This window comes from Hyla sarda, chromosome 3 (genome assembly GCF_029499605.1).
Source record: "Hyla sarda isolate aHylSar1 chromosome 3, aHylSar1.hap1, whole genome shotgun sequence".
Classification (NCBI taxonomy): domain Eukaryota; kingdom Metazoa; phylum Chordata; class Amphibia; order Anura; family Hylidae; genus Hyla; species Hyla sarda.
Window position 1 is genome coordinate 339,985,029 of NC_079191.1, and position 24,106 is coordinate 340,009,134.

The 24,106-nt window shown below is 42.1% G+C and overlaps 1 long non-coding RNA gene across 1 annotated transcript in view; it reads left to right on the top strand.

Annotated features, from left to right (window-relative positions):
* The window catches only part of LOC130360806 (uncharacterized), a 44,169-nt gene extending 35,877 nt beyond the window's left edge, over positions 1-8,292 (top strand). The window contains exon 3 of the long non-coding RNA XR_008890803.1: positions 8,165-8,292. This is a non-coding gene — a long non-coding RNA (uncharacterized LOC130360806). The remainder of the gene's footprint in view (positions 1-8,164) is intronic.
* The last annotated feature ends 15,814 nt before the right edge of the window (positions 8,293-24,106 follow it).

Below are 24,106 nucleotides of genomic sequence, written 5' to 3' on the forward strand. Positions count from 1 at the left end.
TTTTGGAGTATCTTGATAAAAATAAATGTATGACTCCATATCAGCATGGCTTTATGAGGGATCGGTCCTGTAAAACTAACCTGATCAGTTTTATGAGGAGGTGAGCTCCAGATTGGACCAGGAGGAATCGCTGGATGTTGTATATCTGAATTTTTCCAAAGCATTTGATACGGTACCACATAAAAGTTTGGTGCATAAAATGAGAAGGATGGGGCTGGGGGGGAGAATGTGTGTAAGTGGGTAAGTAACTGGCTCAGTGATAGGAAACAGATGGTGGTTATTAATGGTACTTATTCTGATTGGGTGACTGTTACTAGTGGGGTACCACAGGGCTCAGTCTTGGTCCTTTTCTATTTAATATGTCCATTAACCCCTTAAGGACCGGGGTTTTTTCCGTTTTAGCATTTTCATTTTTTGCTCCTTGCCTTTAAAAAATCCCAACTCTTTCGCCACCAATTCTACTTTGTAATGATGTCAGTCATTTTGCCTAAAAATCTACGGTGAAACGGAAAAAAAATCATTGTGAGACAAAATTGGGAAAAAAACGCAGTTTTGTAACTTTTGGGGGCTTCCGTTTCTACGTAGTACATTTTTCGGTAAAAATTACACCTTATCTTTATTCTGTAGGTTCATACGATTAGATTAAAATGATACCCTACTTCTGTAGGTTTGATTTTGTCGTACTTCTGGAAAAAAATCATAACTTCATGCAGAAAAATTAATACGTTTAAAATTGTCATCTTCTGACCCCTATAACTTTTTTATTTACAGGGCAGTATGAGGGCTAATTTTTTGTGCCGTAATCTGAAGTTTTTAACGGTACAATTTTTGCATTGATAGGACTTATTGATTTTTTTGCGCGTACGCCATTGACCGTGCAGTTTAATTAATGATATATTTTTATAATTGGGACATTTCCGCACGCGGTGATGCCATATATGTTTATTTTAATTTATTTACACTGTGGTTTTTTTTTTTACGGGAAAAGGGGGTGTGATTCAAACTTTTAATAGGGGAGGGGTTAAATGATCTTTATTCACTTTTGTTTTTCACTTTTTTTTGCAGTGTTAAAGCTCCTATAGGGACCTATAACACTGCACACACTGATCTTTTACATTGATCACTGGTTTCTCATAGGAAACCAGTGATCGATGATTCTGCCGCTTGACTGCTCATGCCTGGATCTCAGGCACTGAGCAGTCATTCGGCGATCGGACAGCGAGGAGACAGGTAGGGACCCTCCTTCTGTCCTGTAAGCTGTTCAGGATGCCGCGATTTCGTCGCGGCTATCCCGAACAGCCCACTGAGCTAACCGGCATACTTTCACTTTAGACGCGGCGTTCAACTTTGAACGCCGCATCTAAAGGGTTAATAGCGCGCGGCACCGTGATCAATGCCGCGCGCTATTAGCCACAGGTCCTGCCCATTGTTAGAGGCTGGGCCCGACCCGCTATGACGTTATAGATCGGGAGCGGACACATGACATTCCAGTACGTCATGTGGCCTTAAGGAGTTAATGACCTTGTAGAGGGGTTGAATAGTAAAGCAGATGATACTAAACTCTGTAAAGTGGTAAACACTATAGAGGACAGTGAACTGTTACAAATGGATCTGGATAGGTTGGAGGTTTGGGCTGGGAAATGGCAGATGAGGTTCAACGCTGATAAATGTAAGGTAATGCACATGGGGAAGAAAAATCTGGGCTGGGATTATGTTTTAAATGGGAGAACACTTCGGACGACTGATGTGGAAAAGGCCTTAGGAGTCTTAGTTAACAGTAAATTTAGCTGTAGTGACCAGTGTCGGGCAGCTGCTGCCAAGGCAAATAAAATCATATGGTGTATCAATAGGGGCATAGATGCCCACGACAAGGAAATAATTCTACCACTGTACAAATCACTAGTCAGACCATACATAGAATACTGTGTACAGTACTGGGCACCAGTGTACAAGAAATATATAGTGGAGCTGGAGAGGGTTCAAAGACTTTGCTGGTCTGGGCATGCTGGGAGTTGTAGTTTCACAACAGCTGGAGGCCCCCTGGTTTTTAGTACACAGTATTAGATTTTATATGCTCTGGTCGGCCCCCGCCTGCAGCCACACACAGGTGCCGGCCCGGGCACATAAAAAGAAGTATTCCTATCCTAGACATCCCTGTGTCCCGAAAAATCTTTTCGGGACATAAGGATGTCCGGCGGTCACTCACCATTCCCCGGCGTCCTCCCGCGATCCTCCTTCGGTCCTTCGCTTCTCCGCCTCTATGGTCGTACGCACGGGACGTCACTGACGTCCTGTGCGTACAACCATAGAGACGCAGGAGGACCGCAGGATCGTCGCTGGAGAACGCAGGCCGGCCGGGGCCTGGTAAGTGACCGCGTCATCTTCTTCAGTGTTCCGGTCAACGCTCCTTCGGTCCCGGCACCTACTACTGTGGTCCATGGGCCATAGCAGTAGATGTGACCCCGGGCCGGAGGAGCGGTGACCGGAACACTGTGGGGGCAGATGTACAGACATACAGCCTCCAGCCATACACTGTATATGGCTGGAAGCTGTATGTCTGTGGGGTGGGGGAACTGCTGACCTACTATTGTGGGGGAACTGCTGACCTAATGTGGGGGGAGCTGCCTACAAATGTGGGGGGAGCTGCCTAATATTGTTGGGGGGAGCTGCCTAATATTGTGTGGGAACTGCCTACTATTGTTGGGGGGAGCTGCCTACTATTGTGGGGGAAATGCTGACCTAATTTGGGAACCTGCCTACTATTGTGGGGGAAATGCTGACCTAATTTGGGAACCTGCCTACTGTTGTGGGAGAGCTGCCTACTGTTATTGGGGAGATGCCTACTATTGTGGGGGAGCTGCCTACTAATGTGGGGGAGCTCCCGACCTAATGTGGGGGAGCTGGCAATCTAATGTGGGGGAGCTGGCAATCTAATGGGGGGGAATCTAATCTAATGAGCAGAGCGCTGCATTTTACCAGAAGACGGGGAGAAGTCATTTTCGGTATCGGTATCGGTTTCGACCGGACATTTTTTTTTATTTCGGTTTCGTTTCGGTTCTGAAATTTCCATTTCGGTGCACCTCTAATAAATATATCAGGGGACCTTACAGAAATCTCTCCCATGATGTATTTATACCCAGGACTGTATCTATAACAAGGAGCATCCTCTATGTCTTGAGGAAAGAAGGTTTCTACACCAGCACAGGCAAGGATTATTTACTGTAAGAGCAGTGAGACTGTGGAATTCTCTGCTTGAGGAGGTGGTCATGGGGAACTCTATAAAAGAGTTCAAAAGGGGTCTGGATGCATTTTTGGAGAATAACAACATTACAGGTTATGGATTCTAGGTTTATAGGGACAGAAAGTGGATTCAGGGATTTATTCTGACTGCCATATTTGGAGTCGGGAAGGAATTTTTACCTCTAGGAGGGTTTTTTTTTTTTTTTGCCTTCCTCTGGATCAACTCAGTAGGGACTCATTGGGGTTACAGGTTGAACTTGATGGACTCTGGTCTTTTTTCAACCTTATGAACTTTGTTACTATGTTACTATTTTTTCATGTACAATGAGCGGCCATCTTACAGAGACTTTTATCTTGATTGACCCGTAAGCAAAATCATTGAATGCCTGCGTAATACTTGAGGCACTGTCCTCTGGTCTTTCTTTTCTATCCTGGTGAACTACTCTAAACGGCTCTAAAAAAAAAAAGTTCAATTGTCTTTTTTAGGAGTAGAGGCTTAAAGGGGTATTCCGGGCAAAAAACATTTAGCCCCTATGCAAAGGATACGGGATAAGATGTCTGATCGCGGGGGGGTCCCGCTGCTGAGACCCCCTGTGATCTCCCTTCAGCACCTGCATTCTATGCGGGTGCTGAATCTCCAGTTTCGGAAACCTCCGTGACGTTTCGGAAACCTGGGGACGTGACGTCACGCCACGCCCCCTCCATTCATGTCTCAGCAGTGGGCCCCCCGCGATCAGACATCTTATCCCCTATCCTTTGGATAGGGGATAAAATGTTTTTGCCCGGAATACCCCTTTAAGAAACATCTTCATCAAAAGTGCTGTACCATTAGATGCTTTTAAAAAGAAAAATCTATTTCACCCACTAAAGGTAACCACAAATGTGGCCATTGCCCCCGCTGGAAATTTCTTTCCCTAGGAAAAACTCTGAAAGTTGAAGGAACTTTTTTGGAGCCATTTAGACTTTCTTATCTACCTCATTTTTTGCTGTGTGAGCATTTCTATATGGGCTTCACCATCAGACCCCTACGAATCAGATTTAGTAAACATATGAGGTTTATTCAAGGGGGAGTCAACTTCATCTGTCTTATTGAGCATGTCCGTACTGAGCATAGAGGAAATGCTGATGTTCTGCAATTCACAGGGATTAAAAGTGTAACTACCCTGCGATTGACCCTCGCAAGGCTTTACTGAGATGTGAAGCCAAATGGATCCTCAAGACCGGAGCATTAGAAGGACTAGGATTAAAGGGGTACTACGGCCCAAATACATCTTATCCCCTATCCAAACGACCATCACGCCCCCTTCCATAGACTTGCATTGAGGGGGCATGTGTGAAATTACATGGGGGTGGAGTCGTGATGTCACACTTGCCACTTGGAGCCTCCAGCGCTGCAGAGAGCTCACAAAGGTGGGTGCGGAATGACAGATTGCAGGGCTCCCCAGCGGCGGGACCCCAATGATCATACATCTTATTCCCTATTCTTTGGATAGGGGATAAGATGTATTAGGGCCGGAGTACCCCTTTAAATAATCTTAATGAATATTCTCAGTTTTTTTTTCTAATTCTGCTTTTTCCTTCGTTCTTTCATCTTATTATTTCTTCTTCTAATGCTACTTATTTCTTTGAGTTGTGCTTTTATTTTATATTTTTTTCATATAACCTGTATGATTTACATATCCCTACGTCATGAGGTCAGGTGAATAACTTCCTTCTCACTCATGGAAGTGGTTGTAGCTGGCAGAAACACCTGGCAGCGTAAACGTGCATTGCTTACCTGTCTGTTGTCTTTGTCCATTCTGCCGTGTTGTTTTAAGGAACTATTGTTTCAAACATCAAGGGTTAGTTCCACTTTTATCTTTTATCTTCTACTGTATACTGTAACTTTTGACTTTAACTGCAAGCCACAGTGCCTCGAGGTCCTGAGCCACATCCTACCACCGCCATTTGACAGTAGGACACTTCATTTCTTATTCAGTTTTTAAGGTACCTGCAGTTGCTTTGTTGAACCAGAATTATAGCTATGGAATTTAACAAAGAACTTTAATTTCTAGACATGTCCTAGTAGATAAAAAAGAATCCCAGCGTAAGAATATCATTTTCTACCTTGAACACATTATCTTGATTAAATGTGTCAATAATTTAATAGTATAAAATGCCCTTCAGATGGACTGTACATGAATTCTTGCTAATGGAAAGTAAAGTAAGATTTATGCCTATAAACCAAGATAAAACATTTAGCTTCAGCCACCATAAATTTGATCTCTTAATTGAGAACTGTCATATACAATACTTTATATTGTATGCGTATATATAAAATATATTAATAAATATATGTATAAAGCAGGCTCTGCATTTTGTGGCTATTTTACAATGGCTTACTGTATATTCCCAATTTGTCAACCTGTCCATCCCCTTGTCCCTAAAGCTATTTGATGTTTAGGTTTTGGTGACTATTTCCTTGTGAAGTCTCTTATTGCATCAAATGACATTGTGTATATGCTGGCATACCTTCAAATGGTGGCCTAGTTCCAGACCTGGCATGTGTCAGGGTTGAGTAGAGGTGATTCTTTTTTTTTTTTATTGTCTGTTTTTTGGCAGTAACAAAAGATAGATATCAGTAAGACGAAATGAAACAATTACCTCGCTTATGACAGTTATTGCTATCTGCTTAACCACTTTGTGACTGGAGCCAATTTGCCTTTTAGTGTTCTGAACATGTTTATTAGGTGCTGACCTTTCCATAACATAACCGTTATTTTTTCTACAACATTTTGTTTACCAACAAAAAAAGAATTTACAAAAAGACATATTTAGACATAAATCAATGGACCACATTTATTAGTAATTGCTTTAGACAACCGCACCCTTGTAGCTTCAAGTCGAGTCCTTGTAGAAGAAAGTAGGAAAGTAAGCAGCACTGATCACAGTGCTGGTGCCTCTTCTGAATGCAAAGCCAGCCAATGTATTCGTCTGAGTAGCGACAGATCTGTGTCACCCACTCAGAGGGAGAAGAGAAGTGGGCTATTAACCCCTTCAGGACACATCAATTTTTCATTTTTGCACTTTTGTTTTTCCTCCTCGCCTTCTTAGAGCCATAACACTTTCTATATTTATTTATCTAAAATCCCATGTAAGGCTGGGCTCACATATATCAGTTGTCCGGCACAATTTTCCACAGGAGTGCACCGGAGGGAAACTGATGCTAAAACTGATCCCATTCATTTCAATGGGGTAGTTTACAATCATTCAGCGTCTCAATTTTGACGCCAGATGGTTGGACACGCCGGAGGGCACCTGACAGGGGACTTTGGATGCCATTTAACTGATGACAACTGGTCATCAGATATGGCATCAGTTGCGTCGAGATCTAGGCTGAGTTCACTTATTCCGGATGCCAGACATATGTGAACCCAGCCTAAATGTTGTTTTTTGCACCACCAATTGTACTGTGTAGCAACATCACTAATTTTACCCCAAACTCTAAGGTGAAACAAAAAAATATACTGTACATATTTGTGGGGCAAAATTAGAGAAAAAAACAAAACAAAACAACAACATTTAACTTCCATTTCTACACAGTGTGTTTTCGGTAAAATAAAATGATACATTACCGGTAGGCTGATACCATTGCAATGATACCCGATTTACATAGTTTTTATTTTATTTTACTACTTTTAATAAAAGTATAACTTTTTTGTGTGAAAATTAGTATACTTAAATTGTCTACTTTTGATCCCTATAACACTTTTATTTGGATGTATACAGGGCTCATTCTTTGCACCTTGATCTGTAGTTTTTATGGGTTGGTACCATTTTTGTTTTGATGGGAATTTTTTTTATCGCTTTTTATAGCTTTTTTTTTCTGATATATGAAGTGACCAAAAATCAGCAATTCTGAACTTTAGTATTTTGTACATATATACACCATTGTGTGGTTTAATTGATGTAACATTTTAATGGTTCAGACATTTCCACATGCGGCAACACCACATATATTTATGTTTGTTTGTTTACATTATTTTATTTGAAAAATGGGAAAAGGGTGTGATTCATTTGCACCCTGCATACTCTAGGGGTCACAAAGCCTCCTTTGTAATAAATCAGAAGCTGCAAAGACAGTTCCAGTCAGCTGATGTAAAAAAAGAGTACAAAAAAAAATACATGACAACAGGGAGCCTCCCTCCAGTCTCCACACCAGGCAGCTTTTGTTGGAGCCAGACTTCTTGCAGAAGGATAAAAAGTCTACCTCCGACAGGTGAGCCACTAAGGCTGGGTTCACATACGTCCGGTGCCCGACATAGGTGAACTCAGCCTAGATCTCAACGCCACTGATGCCATAACTGATGACAATGTGCATTAGTTGTCATCAGTAATATGGCATCCGGCATCAATTGTTTCCATGCGTCCCCCCCCCCCCCCCCCTCTCCGGTGCTATCTGGCGTGTCCAACCATCTGGCTTCAAAATTGAAATGCTGGATGATTGTGAACTGTCCCACTCAAATGAATGAGATCAGTTCTAGCATCAATTTCTCTCCGTTGGACATATGTGTACCCAGCCTTAGAGTAGAGCAGGTGGGGGAGACAGCTGCAGATATGACAGCTGCTGAGAGGACCACCTGTGAAGTTATGCACATGGAAGAAGAGTCTACCTTACTGCAAAAGGAGCATGCAAGCAAACAAAAATCAAAGTAGGATATCCCAGTAAAATACATTACTGTGTAAGTTTAACATATTCAAGATAACCATGCCTACATCAGTATGTAACCAGGTGGTAAGTTGCCATCGGAAAGCTTCCTCTGAACCAGGAGAGAGGGGCTGTGGTCCTTGTGGCCGTAGTGCTTGGTAATGATGCACTAAATTTGTAACTTCTTCATTGAATATCACATGTCCATTAACCACTATTACCATGTCACTTGTTTAGCCTTTGCTGTTTATGGGGGTTGATGGATTCAGCATGACCACATCTGCTTTCTCACCTGTTTTCCGGTTTAAAAAAAGAAGACAATGTTTGAAAATTTTGAGGGAACATATATCAATGTTTCTGATTCAACATGAGCATGCAATTTCCAGCTTGACCCGAAACGCGTTGGTGTTATCTGTGCATTCCAAGTGATCCGTAATATAGAACCTGTTGCATTGTATCCTGCGCTGGAAATTCTTTCTTCTGTACTGCTGTGTGGACTGGGAACACTGCCGGTCAATCCGGGTGCAGGTGTGAGCATTCAGCAGAGGAGAGCCATCAGTTCTGTTTTACTTTGCTTAGATATTCACAATAACCTATATTGTATGCTTCTGTGTCAAATGTTTCAGGTTTTACTATGAGCTAGACCACCGCCTAGTTTCACTTTGGTAGATATCAGCTGTGAATTCTGATCTAATATGGCACCTATTTTTAATTTTACTTCTATGATCTTCATGTAAGAGGTAACAATATAGGTTTATTAGTTTTCTTTATCCAACAATATTGAATCCAATATATGAGACCAAATAATTCTATTTTCAATTAGAATTATAAATTCATTCACCAGATTCACAGCCATAACAAGGTCTCCTTAATCCACAAAAATGCACAGCGAGGCATAACAGTAATCCATCACAGCTGTCTCATAGCTACAGTATAAACAATGCATCCCTTTTACCTGAACACTTCAAAATGCATTCAGGCAGAGCAGACATACAAAGTCCATTTAATTCTGTATCTTCTGCATCTTTGTGCAGAACCCCCCATCAGTTACATAAGTAGATATTACTATTATGTTTTACGACATTTCATAGAATTGCACTTAAAGGAAAACTGTCACCCTGTTTACCCACACTAAACCCATTAAACTGTGTTATAGTGTGGGTGAACAGGAGTCCAATAAGGGGTCACTTACTTAAATATGTTCGGTAGGTCCTGAGATATGTCCCCCAGAAGATCCACTGCTGAATTAAGTGAATCGTGTGCATGGGGCGGGGCTTCACCAGCTCAATTGACATATTTATTGTGTGTAACGCCACATCCTAGTGAAGTGGAGTCATAGACAGTGGTTATGTAAATTGAGTCGCAAAGCCCCGCCCCTGCACACAATTCACTGAATTCAGCAGAGGATCTTCTGGGGGACATATCTCAGGACCTACTCAATATATTTAGGTAAGTGACCCCTCGTTGGACTTCTGTTAACCCACACTATTAGTGTGTTGGGTTTAATGTGAGTGAACAGGCTGACAGTTTTTCTTTAATTATGAAGACTAAATAATACAGTTATATCGACCATCTTCCATTATTTTGGGCTTCTTATCCAATGTGTATTGTTATACTGTATGTCTGTAGTCAAGTAACCAATCAACTATGTGCTTTTTATAATACTGGTGTATTCTAGTCTTTCTCATAAATACAGAGAAACACAGGCTTCATTCACATATGCATTGGAGGTTCCATTAGGAGCCTCTCTTGCAGACAGAAAAGTTATGTATTTAGCGCTATTTCCTCTAGTAAAAAGCTAGACATCCTGACAGATCCCATTAAAATCAATAGAAAGATGCTACTGAGAATGCTTCCAGCCACATTAAAGTGTTACTGTTACACAATTAAACTTAAGTCAGATAATTCAGGGTCTCAGTGCTGAGACCCTGTCCGATTTTTAGATATACCAAGGTAAGGCAGGCATCACTCCCTGGATCATTGCTCAGTCCGTCTAATTGCAGGAGATGGGCTGCCATTTACTTCCCCATGCTGTACTGTATATAATGATTGAAGGGGGCCTTAAAACTGAGACCCTGACCGATCTAAACTTTTGAGTGTCTGTGTGACATGTCAAAAGTGTAATAAATTACAGTAACACATTAAAGGTGTGATTCAACATTTAAAAAAATGTATATGTTGCTTAGCCTGTGGAAAAATAGAAAAAATACCCAGAATAGGATCTACCTGCTCAACTAAACATTGGCGCAGCAATGTCCTATTTCAGTCAGTGATTGGTTGAGTAGGCAGGTTCTCTGAGCTCTTGTCCTGGAAGCAGCCAGAAGAGATGAATGGAATAGAGGACCAGAGTAAGGTAAGTATAGTTTTTTAAGCATGAAAAAATGTATACCCACAGAAAAAGCAAAGAAGCTAATCCCTTCTCCTCAAATGATACTGTAGGAAAGTTTTTTCTCTGCATTTTACTGCCTTATACATTTTATTGATGATATCTGATTCCCATAAAGAGTCTATGTTTTAAATTTAGCATGTCCTAGGTATTTGACTGTTGGAAGCGCTCCAGGAAGTCAGATACAGGTCACACCACAATTAAAGGAGTACTCCGCTGTTCAGCGTTTGGAACAAAATATTCCGAACATTTAGGGCTGGTGCTGGGGGCTTGTGACTGTCACCGCTCCCCCTTATGACATCATGCCCCCACCTCTCAATGCAAGTCTATATGAGGGGGCGTGGTGACCGTCACCCCCCCCATAGACTTGCATTAAGGGGGCGGGGCCATGACATCACAAGCCCCCGGCACCAGCCCTAAATGTTCAGAACATTTTGTTCCAAACGCTGAGCGGCGTAGTACCCCTTTAAATGTGGTGTGACTTGTATCTGACTTCCTGGAGCCCCCGGCAAAAGCTCTAAGCATTCAGAACATTTTGTTCCAAACGCTGAGCAGCGGAGTACCCCATTAAGCGATCTAATAAAGTTTCCTGCTCTATTCTATTGTAGCCCTCAAATTCCTGTTTTCTAGATCACAGTGTTATCAACTATAGAACAATAATTTTGATGTAAAAAGAAAGTGTAACACGGTTTACTATGACAAATAAGGAAATTCACCATCAACATCAAATTCACGGCAGGAGATCGGCTTTGTTCCCAAAATATTTTTTAGCACCTGCAGAGAGGGCTCAATGTGACTGCTCCAGCCAACAAACTTTGTGACTCATAGAAACGTGTGTCGGAACATAAGAACCATTTTGCCCATCTAGTCTGCCCAATCTGAATCTTATCAATAGTCCCTGGCCCTATCTTATATGAAGGATAGCCTAATGCTTATCCCATGCATGCTTAAACTCCTTCACTGTATTTGCAGCGACCACTTCTGCAGGAAGGCTATTCCATGCATCCACTACTCTCTCAGTAAGGTAATACTTCCTGATATTACTGCATAAGCCTTTGCCCCTCTAATTTAAAACTATGTCCTCTTGTGGTAGTTTTTCTTCTTTTAAATATGCTCTCCTCCTTTACCGTGTTGATTCTCACGTTCGATTCCATTGTTTGTCACATTAAAAATGTTCAGTCTAGGGGCGTGGCCTGGACGCGCATGGCGGAAGTTGCATAGTCTGTGAGCTCCGTCTGTTACCGGCTATTCAGCAGCACTAACCAGCTATTTCCTGCTCCACTTACATTGCCTACTACTGAACCGATCCCGTTTGTGTGCTGACATGGCCAGAACTAAGAAGGGGAAGAAAAGCCCGCTTAAACTGACCCAGTTCTTCCCGGCTGCTGATTCCCAAGATGGCGCCGGAGCTCTACGGGCCTCCGGTGCTGAGGAAACCAGGGCTGCTAATGGCTCATCAGCGTCTCTACGAGCCTCTCCTCATGCAGCTACCTCCTCTCCAAGTTCTGCTGGATCCCCGGTGAAGGACTTGCCCTTACACTGCCAACCAGTCTCGCCTGCTGGCTCAAGCACCTCAACCCTGTTAAGGTCAGTGACTGCACCTGGTGGTGTCTCATCTGGGCCCTTGCCTGCGCTCACCGAGGAGGCGCTGCTTGCTGTTGCAGCAGACATTACGGCCACGATCCGGACTGAAATCCGGTCGGCAGTCTCCAGCATTCAGCAGGAGCTACACTCTCTGGGGACTCGTACTGCTCAACTGGAAACTAAAATGGGGGAGCTAACTTCTGCACACAATTTGGTTGTGGAGGATGACATTACGGCCATCAAGGCCAAACTTGCTGATATTGAAGACCGTTCCAGGAGGAACAATCTAAGGATCAGAGGCGTCCCTGAAGAGGTCAAAACAGAGGATCTGTATAGTTTTGTTATCGATTACTTCTCTGTCCTACTACCCTCTGCTTCCTCACATGATCTCCTCCTGGACAGAGTTCATCGTCTCCCCAAACTGAAAGCTATTCCTGCCTCCTCTCCAAGAGATGTTATACTACGGGTCCATTTCTATCACATTAAAGAAAAATTGGTCCTGGCTGCACGTCAAGCAAGTAATCTGCCCGATCGGTTCTCCCATCTGTCTATATTTGCCGATCTCTCTCCTGCAACCCTAGCACGTCGGTGGGAATTTTCCAAAGGTTCGGCCATCCTTAGAGCCAACAATGTCCCTTATAAATGGGGGTATCCCACCAAGCTTATAATTACGCATAATGGATCTAAGCATGTCGCTGCTACGCCAGAGGACTTACTTGATCTCTGCCATGCCTGGCACTTGTCTCTACCGGACACCACTGAAGATGGGATCCCCACTCGTCCCCCCCAAAAACTCTCCAACGCCTGGACTGTAGTGCAGTATGGTAAGCGCTGCTCTAATTAATATTGTTTCCTTATGCAGGTATAGTTTATTTTTGCCGGGTAGGCACACGTTATGATATGGTTTGCCTTTCTTGTCCTTATCTCCCCGATAGTGGTTCCCTCTCAGGACCACTTTGGTATTGGCACATCTGACCTGCCTTGTTAGTTGTCAACCTATGGGTGCAAGTTTATTCTCAGGTTTTATGAGTTTGTTCTCATTGTACACCCAATGCACTCATCTCAATTTTGAATATACTCTGTATTTCTACATTCATGTCCCTGTAATCTTGTATGGTTGCCACGGTCCTCCCCTTTGCCACCATGGTCATTAATGTTACCTCTTTAAATGTTCGGGGATTAAACTCCCCATTTAAGCACTCCCTGGTCTGGGCTGAGGCGCAGCACCTTCATGCTGACCTTTTATGCCTTCAGGAAACGCATCTCTCGGAACGGGATTCGGTTCGGCTGCATAACAAAAAATTTCCGCATATTGTTTTTGCACATGCTACTCATAAAAAGAGGGGGGTTGCGCTCACCATTAGAAACACTATTGCTGTTACGGACATGGTGGTGGAGGCGGATGATGGCGGTAGATTCCTTATAGCTAAGTGTTCTCTTAATGCTGTACCGTATACTATTGTAGTGCTCTATGCACCAAACAGGAAGCAACACGTTTTCCTGAAATACGTATTGTCGAGGGTGGCGAGATCAGATCCTGCAGGCGTCTGCTTATGGTGGGCAACTTTAATTCTACCCTGTGGCCCTCCGTTGACACAACCTCCCTGACACCAGGTCCGGAACCCACACCATTGTTCAACACTATTTCCAGCAAAGATTTATTCGATGTCTGGAGGATCCAACATCCTAGTGAGAAGGATTTTTCCTTTTTCTCCCACCCACATAATGTTTATACGAGAATAGATTTTTTTTTAGTTAGTAAACCCCTTCTCCACCAAATTTCCAAATCCCAGATCCACACAATTTCTTGGTCTGACCATGCGCCGATCTCTATATGCATAAATGAGCGGCTGCCTGCTCCTAAGGCCTCCCTATGACGAGCTAGCTCCTACATTCTCCAACATAAATTGTATAGACCCAAATTGCAGGATGCTATTATATCTTATTTTGATACTAACAGAGGCTCGGTGTCTAAGGAAACCTCCCTGTGGTGTGCGTTTAAAGCTATTTCAAGGAGAGTGCTTATTAGCCAGTTGGCCCACCATGGGAGGTCAGTGAAAGACAAAAGACTGACTCTGCAATCTGATCTCACTGCTCTTCAAAGACAGAATAAAGCATGCTTCTCCTTTGAAGTAACTGCCGCATTTCTTCTTTATCTGATGAGTTACATAGGTTGGATCTGTATAAGTTTGACCTGGCGCTTAGACGCCTCCAACTAGATTCTTACTGGTGCGCTAACAAACCGGGCAAGGTGTTAGCTAGGCAGGTTAAAGTTAGGGCGTCTAGGAACCGCATAGCTCATCTTAACTTACCAGATGGCACTAGGGCATATGACCCACAAACAATAGCTGACGCCTTTGCTGCATACTACCATTCTCTATACAATCTCTCTTCTTCTGAACCATCTACCATGCCTACCCCATCTTCTATCTCTGACCTCCTAACTTCAGTTTCCCTTCCTACTCTTTCCTCAACTGCTCTTGATTCATTCTCTGCCTCCTTTTCTGAGGTGCTTGGCGTGATCAGGGGGTAAGTCACCAGGGCCCGATGGCCTAATTAATGATTTGTATAAGCTTCACGCAGCTCACCTTGCTCCAATATTGACTGCTCTTTTTAATGACATCTCTAAAAATGGATGTATACCGGCTGAGATGCTTGAAGCTGTTATAGTCACCCTTCCTAAGCCAGGTAAACCTCCTATCGAACCTCCCAACTTTCGCCCCATTTCCCTGTTGAATACGGACATCAAATTGTACGCTAAATTATGGGCCCTTAGAATTACTGCTTTACTCCCTAGTTCATGGTGACCAAGTGGGGTTTGTCAAAGGCCGTCAATCTTCTGACGGCACTAGACGCTTCATCATCATCCTCGCTGCGGCCCACAAAAGTCGGACCCCTTCTCTGCTCCTCTCTTTGGACGAGGAGAAGACGTTCGACCGGGTGCACTGGGGTGCCCCCTGTCCCCGATACTTTTTACCCTTGTCATGGAACCCTTTGCGGAACGTATTAGAACCAACTCTTCTATTTCTGGTGTCCTAGTGGGCGGTAAGGAACACAAAATAGGACTTTTTGTGGATGACGTCCTGATCGCGCTGACCTCCCCATCATGATCTCTCCCTCATGTTTTACGTCTTATCGATATTTTCAGTTCTGCTAGCCTATACAAACTTAATCTCTCCAAAACTACTGTTCTACTTCTGTGCTTACAACCTTCTGACCTCTCTACCCTTCAAACTCAGTATCCATTTAAGTGGGCCATAGCCGAGGTGCCCTCTTTACATCACTTATAAGGGAAAGTAGCCATTACCAAATCTCACATTTCCACGTTCAGTCCTACCATCTCGGCTAGTCCAGATATGTGGCTCTTTGCTCTTTCTTCGAAACTTCTCTCCCCGATCTCCTTTGCCTCTACTCCTCTGACTGTCCTTCAACTTTTCCTAACTCATGTTTCATTCTCCTACTGGATTGCGCTGGGTATAAATCAATTGGGAGATATATGTGCACATGGGCAGTTGTTAAATTTCGAGACTATTCGTGCAAAATTCCCGATCCCATCACATGACTTTTACAAATTTTTGCAGCTTAGGCATCTTCTATCCTACCTCTCATGGCATGAACATTTAGGGGATAAGATGTACACTACCTATTTTACTACCAGAGTGGGAGTCAAAGGGGGATTGCCATTTCCTATCGATCCCTACAACGCTTAGCGGTTCCTGGTACGCTACCTTTTCAATTAACTTGGGGAAGAGATTTAGGATTACCTATACGAGATGACCAATGGTCGCATATTTTATTTTCTCTGCTCCGTTTCTCTTCTCCAAATGCACTAATCATATAGAGTCATCTAGAAAACTTTTATATAAATGGAATTACACTCCCGCGCGCTTATCCAAAATATTTCCGGATGCCAACCCATCATGCTGGAGGTGCGGGGACGAGATGGGGACTTTCCTACATGTGTGGTGGTCTTGTTCTACCCTTGCCCCCTTCTGGAGCGCAGTGTACTCTTTAATCACTAATGTACTCGGCTTCACTATAAAATGGGGACACGGCATGGCTCTCCTCTCCCTGCATCTACAAGATATGCCTGTTGCCAACCGGAGGGTTACCTTCCACATACTTACCACTGCACGTATCCTCATTGCCGCCTCATGGAAATCTAAGGACATCCCAAGTATCCCTGCTTTGATTGCCAAAGTTAACTACTCTTGCACAATGGAGAAACTTATGGCACAATGCCGCAATAAGGAGCGAGACTACCTCAGGAACTGGGGCCCATGGCTGAATTCCGGTTTGAATGCATTGGACCACCAGTTACCGACCTCTCTTTCCAGCTAGTGATGGGGACCTCCATTAGGGTTTTCTTATTTTATAAGAGGTTTTATATCCTTTTTCTTTTTGATGGTCCCGTTGTTGCCTTACCATGCCTTATTGTGGGACTCTCTCTTCTTCTTCAATTATTCGAGTATGTCTCCAACAGAATTTCCCAGTTAAGCATAGGGTGTACTTATGTTTTGTTTAGTTGTATAGCGTGATTTTCGATTTGCCTGTTCCCCTTCCCTTTCTTTCCTTCCCTCCCTTATTCCATATACTTCACTCCATCCCCTTTCCTTTCTCCCCTAACTTTCTTCTTTATTTCATCCTCCCCCATGTCCTTTCCCCCTCCACTTACCCTCCCCCCCATTCTCCTCGCCCCCCCCCCTTATGACTGGAATGTTCCCACACTTGCCTTTATCACGGTATATGCCCTATCTGTAGAGAGTACTGTGTTGCTCTCTTGTATGTCTCTTTGTATTCAAATTTGAATAAATAAAGTTATGAAAACAAAATGTTCAGTCTAAGTAATGTTTTAAAATAAAAAAAATTGTGAATTTTAAAAACAATTACATTTTTTACAAAGGTCATAGATCACAAATGTCTTTTGTATGTCTTAAAAACATAGGAAAACTTACAAAACACATCAGAAAGTGACCTATATATACAAAAAAATAGTTTGTTCCAAGACTTTGACTGGTGTGAACATTCAGTATTTTAGCATTTTAATTACAATTAATTTATTTTACAGCTATATCACATTAAATGGGAGAGGATGATGCAATTCTTATTTAAATATAATTGTATTGTGTTATAAAAGGCCAATCATGACTGTTCTAAACTGAACAAAAACGAGCCGATTATTTTTAATATACATGCAATTATGATGTACTTACAGAACTGCCATAAACATTTGCCTTTTCAACATGACACAATAAACATTTTTATGTGATTATAATAACATTTAATACAATTCTCGATGCAGTTAAGAGTTTTACAATATATAATATTTCACTTTAATAAGCAAAAATCTAAACTGCAAAATGCAAATGCAAGCATAAACTATACTGTTGGTTGCACTTAATATATCAGCTAAATGCAACAGTACTGCAGTTAGAAAATCTGTCAGAAATCTCCTTTAGGCCTCTATCACTTTTCTGTGTGTGTTTTTTTTCTGGTTTGTAAAAAGACACAAGGACTTGCATGCCTTTTTACAATTTTTTAGTTTTTTTTATCCTAATGTAAAACTGTCACATCTCATGAGGGGTACAATGAGTCCTAAATTATCCTAGTCCATTGTCCATTCCTTCTTATATGATCCACCCTAAACAGTGACCCCAAACTGAGTGAAGGTTCCTACATTGATTAACCCCTTAAGGACGTATGAGTACGTCCTTGGTCCCGCTCCCGTGATATAACGCGGGGTCCCACGGTGACCCCCCATCATATCACGGCGGGCCCGGCGTCATAGTGAAGCCGGGACCCGCCGCTAGCTGAGCCACGCGGCTAAAAGTAAAAGTAAAAAGTGCCGGTTAGCTCAGTGGGCTCAGCCGGAGGGTCTCTACCTGCCTCCTTGCTGTCCGATCGCCGAATGACTGCTTAGTGCCTGAGATCCAGGCATGAGCATTCAAGCGGCAGAATCATCGATCACTGGTTTCCTATGAGAAACCAGTGATCAATGTAAAAGATCAGTGTGTGCAGTGTTATAGGTCCCTATGGGAGCTATAACACTGCAAAAAAAAAGTTAAAAAAAAGTGAATTAAGATCATTTAACCCATCCCCTATAAAAAGTTTGAATCACCCCCCTTTTCCCATAAAAAAAACAGTGTAAATAAAAATAAACATATATGGTTTCGCTGCGTGCGTAAATGTCCAAATTATAAAAATATATTGTTAATTAAACCGCACGGTCAATGGCGTACGCGCAAAAAAATTCCAAAGTCCAAAATAGTGCATTTTTGGTCACTTTTTATATCATGAAAAAATGAATAAAAAGCGATCAATAAGTCCTATCAATGCAGAAATGGTACCGTTAAAAACGTCAGATCACGGCGCAAAAAATGAGCCCTCATACCGCCCCATATGCAGAAAAATAAAAAAGTAATAGGGGTCAGAAGATGACAATTTTAAACGTATTAATATTCCTGATTGAAGTTATGATTTTTTCCAGAAGTACGACAAAATCTAACCTATATAAGTAGGGTATCATTTTAATCATATATACCTACAGAATAAAGATAAGGTGTCATTTTTACCGAAAAATGTACTACGTAGAAACGGAAGCCCCCAAAATTTACAAAACGGCATTTCTTTTTTCAATTTTGTCTCACAATGATTTTTTTTTCCGTTTCATCGTAGATTTTTGGGCAAAATGACTGACGTCATTACAAAGTAAAATTGGTGGCACAAAAAATAAGCCATCATATGGATTTTTAAGTGCAAAATTGAAAGAGTTATGATTTTTTAAAGTCAAGGAGCAAAAAACGAAAGTGCAAAAACAGAAAAACCCCCGGTCCTTAAGGGGTTAAAGGGGTATTGCAGTATCAATCTATTATCTGAAGATATTTAACTTAGTAATCTAGTGCTGTCACAAATTGTTCTGGCTTCAGCATGTTTTTGCTTGGCCGTATGTACAAAAAGAAACAGAAGTCGGCACTCCAACCCCCCCTTTATATTGCTCCACTCAGGTCATGAGTCAGCCCAGATCAGTCCAACAAACCAGGGACCGTGGTTCAATCCTCATGCACCTGCTGCGGTGCGTAAACCCAGGAAAAGGCAGATATCCAATGCAAACTAAAACGAAGAAAGGATGGATCTCACTAACCAGCTTCAAGGTGCAAACTGCTATTTCTTTATTTCAAAGGTGTATCAATTCACATCAGATGGCAGGACAGTTCACAAGATTCTTTAGCATAGAAAACGGATGACAGCTGTTGCATGTGCGCATTCACGCTTCATCAGACCCTGCCCTCCCTAGTGCCTATCACCTTAAGTACTCTCACCTGGTGACGTGCACGGGGAGGGACACCAAGGTTCATAAAAAACGGAAGTAAACAATATACATAATAAAAACATATTTACCTATCTATGCAATGCAAAAAATTAAATAAAACATAAGTTACAACGAATTATTAAAACTTTACAAGAAGACACTAAAATCCAGTCTTTCATTTAGACCGAGGTTCCCCTGTGCACTAGTTTTTATTATCCAACGGGCCTCTGTTTGTAGGAGGATTTTCCTTAGATCACAACCTTCTCTTTTTTTAATGCGGTTGATACCTTGAAACATCAGATCTCTGCAGTCTACACTATGCGCTCCAATCATGTATTCAATGAATCTGGGTAAACCTTTTCTCGAGAGCACTGAGTAGATGTGCTCGCGGACTCTAATTTGAACAGGTCTCTTAGTACTACCTATGTAAAATCTTCCACAACTACAGGTAAGTACGTATATAACCAATGGGGTTCTGCATCTTATTAATGATTTACCATTATATGGACCCCTCCAACTCTTATGTATTTACCTGATTTAAAGGGGGGACACCAAAAACAGGAGCCACAGCGGTGGTTCCCTATAGGGCCTGATCTTCTTAGCCAATTTGAATTAGGTTTTTGTTCAGAAAGAAACTTGCTTCTAGTAACCTGGTCTTTTATATTCTTGCACCTACGAAAGGTAATCATGGGTCTATGGGGAACATTTTTATTAAAGGGGTACTCTGGTGCTTAGACATCTTATCCCCTATCCAAAGGCTAGGGGATAAGATGCCTGATCGCGGGAGTCCCGCTGCTGGGGACCCCCGTGATCTTGCACGTGGCACCCTGTTTGTAATCAGTCACCGGAACATGTTCGCTCTGGGACTGATTACCGGCGACCACAGGGCGGGCGGCCTGTGAGGTCACGCCCCTGCCCCCGTGTGATGTCAGGCTCCGCCCCTCAATGCAAGCCTACGGGAGGGGGCGTGACAGCTATCACGCCCCCTCATGTAGGCTTGCATTGAGGGGCGGAGCATGACGTCACATGTGGGCGGAGGCATGACGTCACACACCGTCGACCCTGTGGTCGCCGGTAATCAGTCCCGGAGCGAACACGCTCCGGGAACTGATTACAAACGGGGTGCCGCGTGCAAGATCACGGGGGTCCCCAGCGACGGGACTCCCGTGATCAGGCATCTTATCCCCTATCCTTTGGATAGGGGATCAGATGTCTAAGCACCGGAGAACCCCTTTAAGTTCTGTATAATTTTTTATTAGGAACCAATTTTTATGAATTATTTTTCTTATTTGATTCGCCATTGGGCTGAATCTAAAAGAAAAGGAAAAGAACTCGTTCCTGGCAGGGACGGGATTCTGTCAAAACTCTTTTTTTCTTCTTCTGCCTCCATCCAGAAAATACCTTCTATTCCGTGACAATGCTCTATCTAGAGCCTTGTCTAGTATTTCCTTAGGGTATCCCCTCACAACTGCCTCCATCCAACAAATACCTTCTATCCTGTGACAATGCTCTATCTAGAGCCTTGTCTAGTATTTCCTTAGGGTATTCCCTCGCAAGTAATCTCTCCCTCAGTTCACCAGCCTCCATTAGAAAACTTTCATACTATTTATATATGTATATTATATATACTATTTATATTCATACTGTATACTACGGTCTTAGGTACGGTCAGCAAACAGCATAAGGGTCAAAAATGAGCCGAGCGGAGTCACCGTTTGACTCCTGTCGGCTCATTAAAGTAAACGGATTTCAGCACTGGTCCGGATGGGGTACGGGAGAGCCCGGTTTTCCCCTCCCCCAGCCGGATCCAGCACCCGTAACATATAAACGTTTTTTGCGTCACCAATTTTGCTTTCAAATGACATCAATCATTTGTCCAAAATTACTGAGTTTTGGTCACTTCATATACCTTCATATTTAAAAATGAATAAAAAAAAAGATCAAAAAGTCCAATTTGAACAAGAATGGTACCGATAAAAACTACAGATCATGAGCCCTCATACATCCTTTTATACGGAAAAATAAGAGTTATGGGGGTAAGAGGATGATTTGCAACACACATTTTCCTACAAAAAGCTATAATTTTTTTTAGGTAGTAAAATAATGCAAAACCTATATAATGTGGGTATTGTAACCTTTATAATGTGGGTATCGTTGTAATAATAGCATATTATTATCATAAAGACAATGGCCCAGATTTATTAACCTGTGTGTGAGAGAAAACATAGAATGATTTTTCCACAGAGACCAATCACAGCTCTGGTAAAGTGAAAACTGAGCTGTGATTTGCTGCTGTGGGAAAATCACTCCACTTTTTCTCTCACAGTTTGATAAATCTGGGCCAATGTGTAATTTTGCATAGTAAGAAACCTCTCCAAAATTTGCAAACTGCACAGTTTTTTAAAGAAAATTCGACCCACGAATATTGTTATTTGCTTTCGCCATATATTTTATGGTAAAATGAGTGATGTAATGACAAACTACCTAGCTAGTTACATGGATACTTATATACCTGGCTAAATAATTACACACCTACCTACATACCTGGCTGACTACCTACCTATCTGGCTAGTTACCTACCTACATACCTGACTACCTAACTACCTAGTTGGCTACCTACCTACCTGCCCTTTAACTGTGCAGGAGGGCATTATAACAGTTCGGGGCCTATAGATGGGGAGATTGTGTAGAGGAGGGGAGGGCACTGTAAAAATGCAGAGTGCAACATGTTTGTCTTACATATGTTTTGGCTTGTAGAAATCGACATGGCGATCTGATGTGGACAGAGAAAACGAAAAAGATCGATACTCATCAGAAAATGTTTTGATTGTGAATCTTCAAATGTAACTGTAATCATTTATATTGTTTACACATCCTGTGTACAGCTGGTGTCTATCTCTATATGACCCTGTATATAATCACTTACATGGTATACAGATCCTGTGAACAGATGGTATCTACCGCTATATGGGGGCCCTGAGTGTTGTCAGTCCGCCCCTTTCTGTGGTTGGAGAAATAAAAGATGTATGTCTCTTAAAAGGTGAGGAGGAAAAAACCTAAATGAAAAAAAAAAAAAATAAAAAAAAAAGGAAACTTGATGTGTTATAAGGGCAATTTGAGCTACGCCCTTTAGGGAATTAAAAACATTTTCTATGTTTTTTTTTTACACTTTTAAGTCCCACTAGGCACTTGTACATTCACTTGCTTATACAAATCAATGCAGTATATGTGCCCTAGGCATGCTCTATCAATAGCAGAGTCCCAGCAGCTGCAGAGGCCTAGCAAAAGCCTTGGGACACCATGACAACAAATCCAAACCATTGCACCATCAGTGATGCTGAGGGTGGCTGTTAAAATGCTGCTGTCAGCTTTAACAGTAGTATCTAAACAGTTAAAGGGGTGTTCCGGCCTTATACATCTTATCTCCGTGACGTCACGTATCGGAGGCAATGCCCAGCACAGAATGCCCGTGGCTGCACAGAGATCGGGGGAGGTTCCAGCAGCAGGACCCCTGCAATCAAACATCTTATCCCCTATCCTTTGGATAGGGGATAAGATGTATAAGGCCGGAATACCCCTTTAATAGCCGGCAGTGGGATTGTTCTGTTTGCGAAATTTGCATATTCGCTATGTTAGTTCTCTTTCCATGCGAAAATTCGGAATGAAATTTGCATAGTGCACATGAGCAATTATATCTTTCACCTAAAAGAAAGGACATTCGCATTTAAAAATAAAAAAAATGAATATTTGTCATTACAAATATATATATCACTACATTCTAAATGTTCGCAAAATCAAAGTGCTGATATTCGCGGTAAAAATTTGCATTTCGAATATTTGCGCTCAATACTAGTGAACATCGGGATAAGTAACTGGCCCAATGTTCAAAGAACAAACAGCAACACCTTTTGTCCTTGGTCACAAAACCCAGAACAATAACAGGGACCAGTTTTTTTGCTATGGTATCTAAGGATAACAGCATAGATTGGCAGGGGGGAGTCTTAATTAAGGAGAAGGAATTTAAGGGTATAATTATACATGGTATATTTCTGCATTAAAGGTATAGACACAAACATTTCTGCAACAGATCTGCCACATGTGAAATACCTCAGTGCATTGTCTCCCTGTTTACATTTTATTAATCCCCTTCTTTCTAATGTATTATTCATTCATTTCTTTGTATTTCTTTTTGTACTGAGGCCAAAAATAACCTCATAAACATGTCAGTGTTGAGGAACACAGTGCTCAAATGAAATAGTCCAGGGAACTCAAAGTCGAATTTACTTGGCGTAGCTTTTAAATCAGACAGGACTAGAAAAAATTAAGTCATTTTTGTTTTTAAAGTAATTTTGCAAATTGATTTCCATACTTCAAAAATAAAGAGTGGACCTTTATAAATGTGAATAGTAATACGTTCATTACCGTGCATGAGTACAATTAGGGTCATATTTACAGCTTCTACAGGAGCCTAAAATGCAGTTAAATGTGCAATTAATAAGACAAATGTGTCTTGAGCCATCAATAAAGAGTACCTGCATTTTCAGGTAATTTTTGGGATTATCTGCCATTTCTGATCATTCATTATTTAACTTGTAAATGGAATTTTTCAGCAGTTTTCCCCTCAGTAGGCTCCATATCTAATCTTTAGTTGTCCATTAGCTAGTAGGTGGTGACCAGTTGCTATGATGTCCATACACTGTATTAACACGCACAGAAGGGAGTATCCTGCTCCTCTAAATCTCTATAGCGCACCCTTAGAAGCAGCAGCAAGTTCTATCTGTTATATCCAGTGCTCCGGCCAGGCACGCTTGTCGTATCCAGTGCTCCGGCCAGGCACGCTGGCGGGGCTTGAATTTGCATCGTGGGACGTGCCCGCATGTGAGTCCCAGCCCTTCTCTCA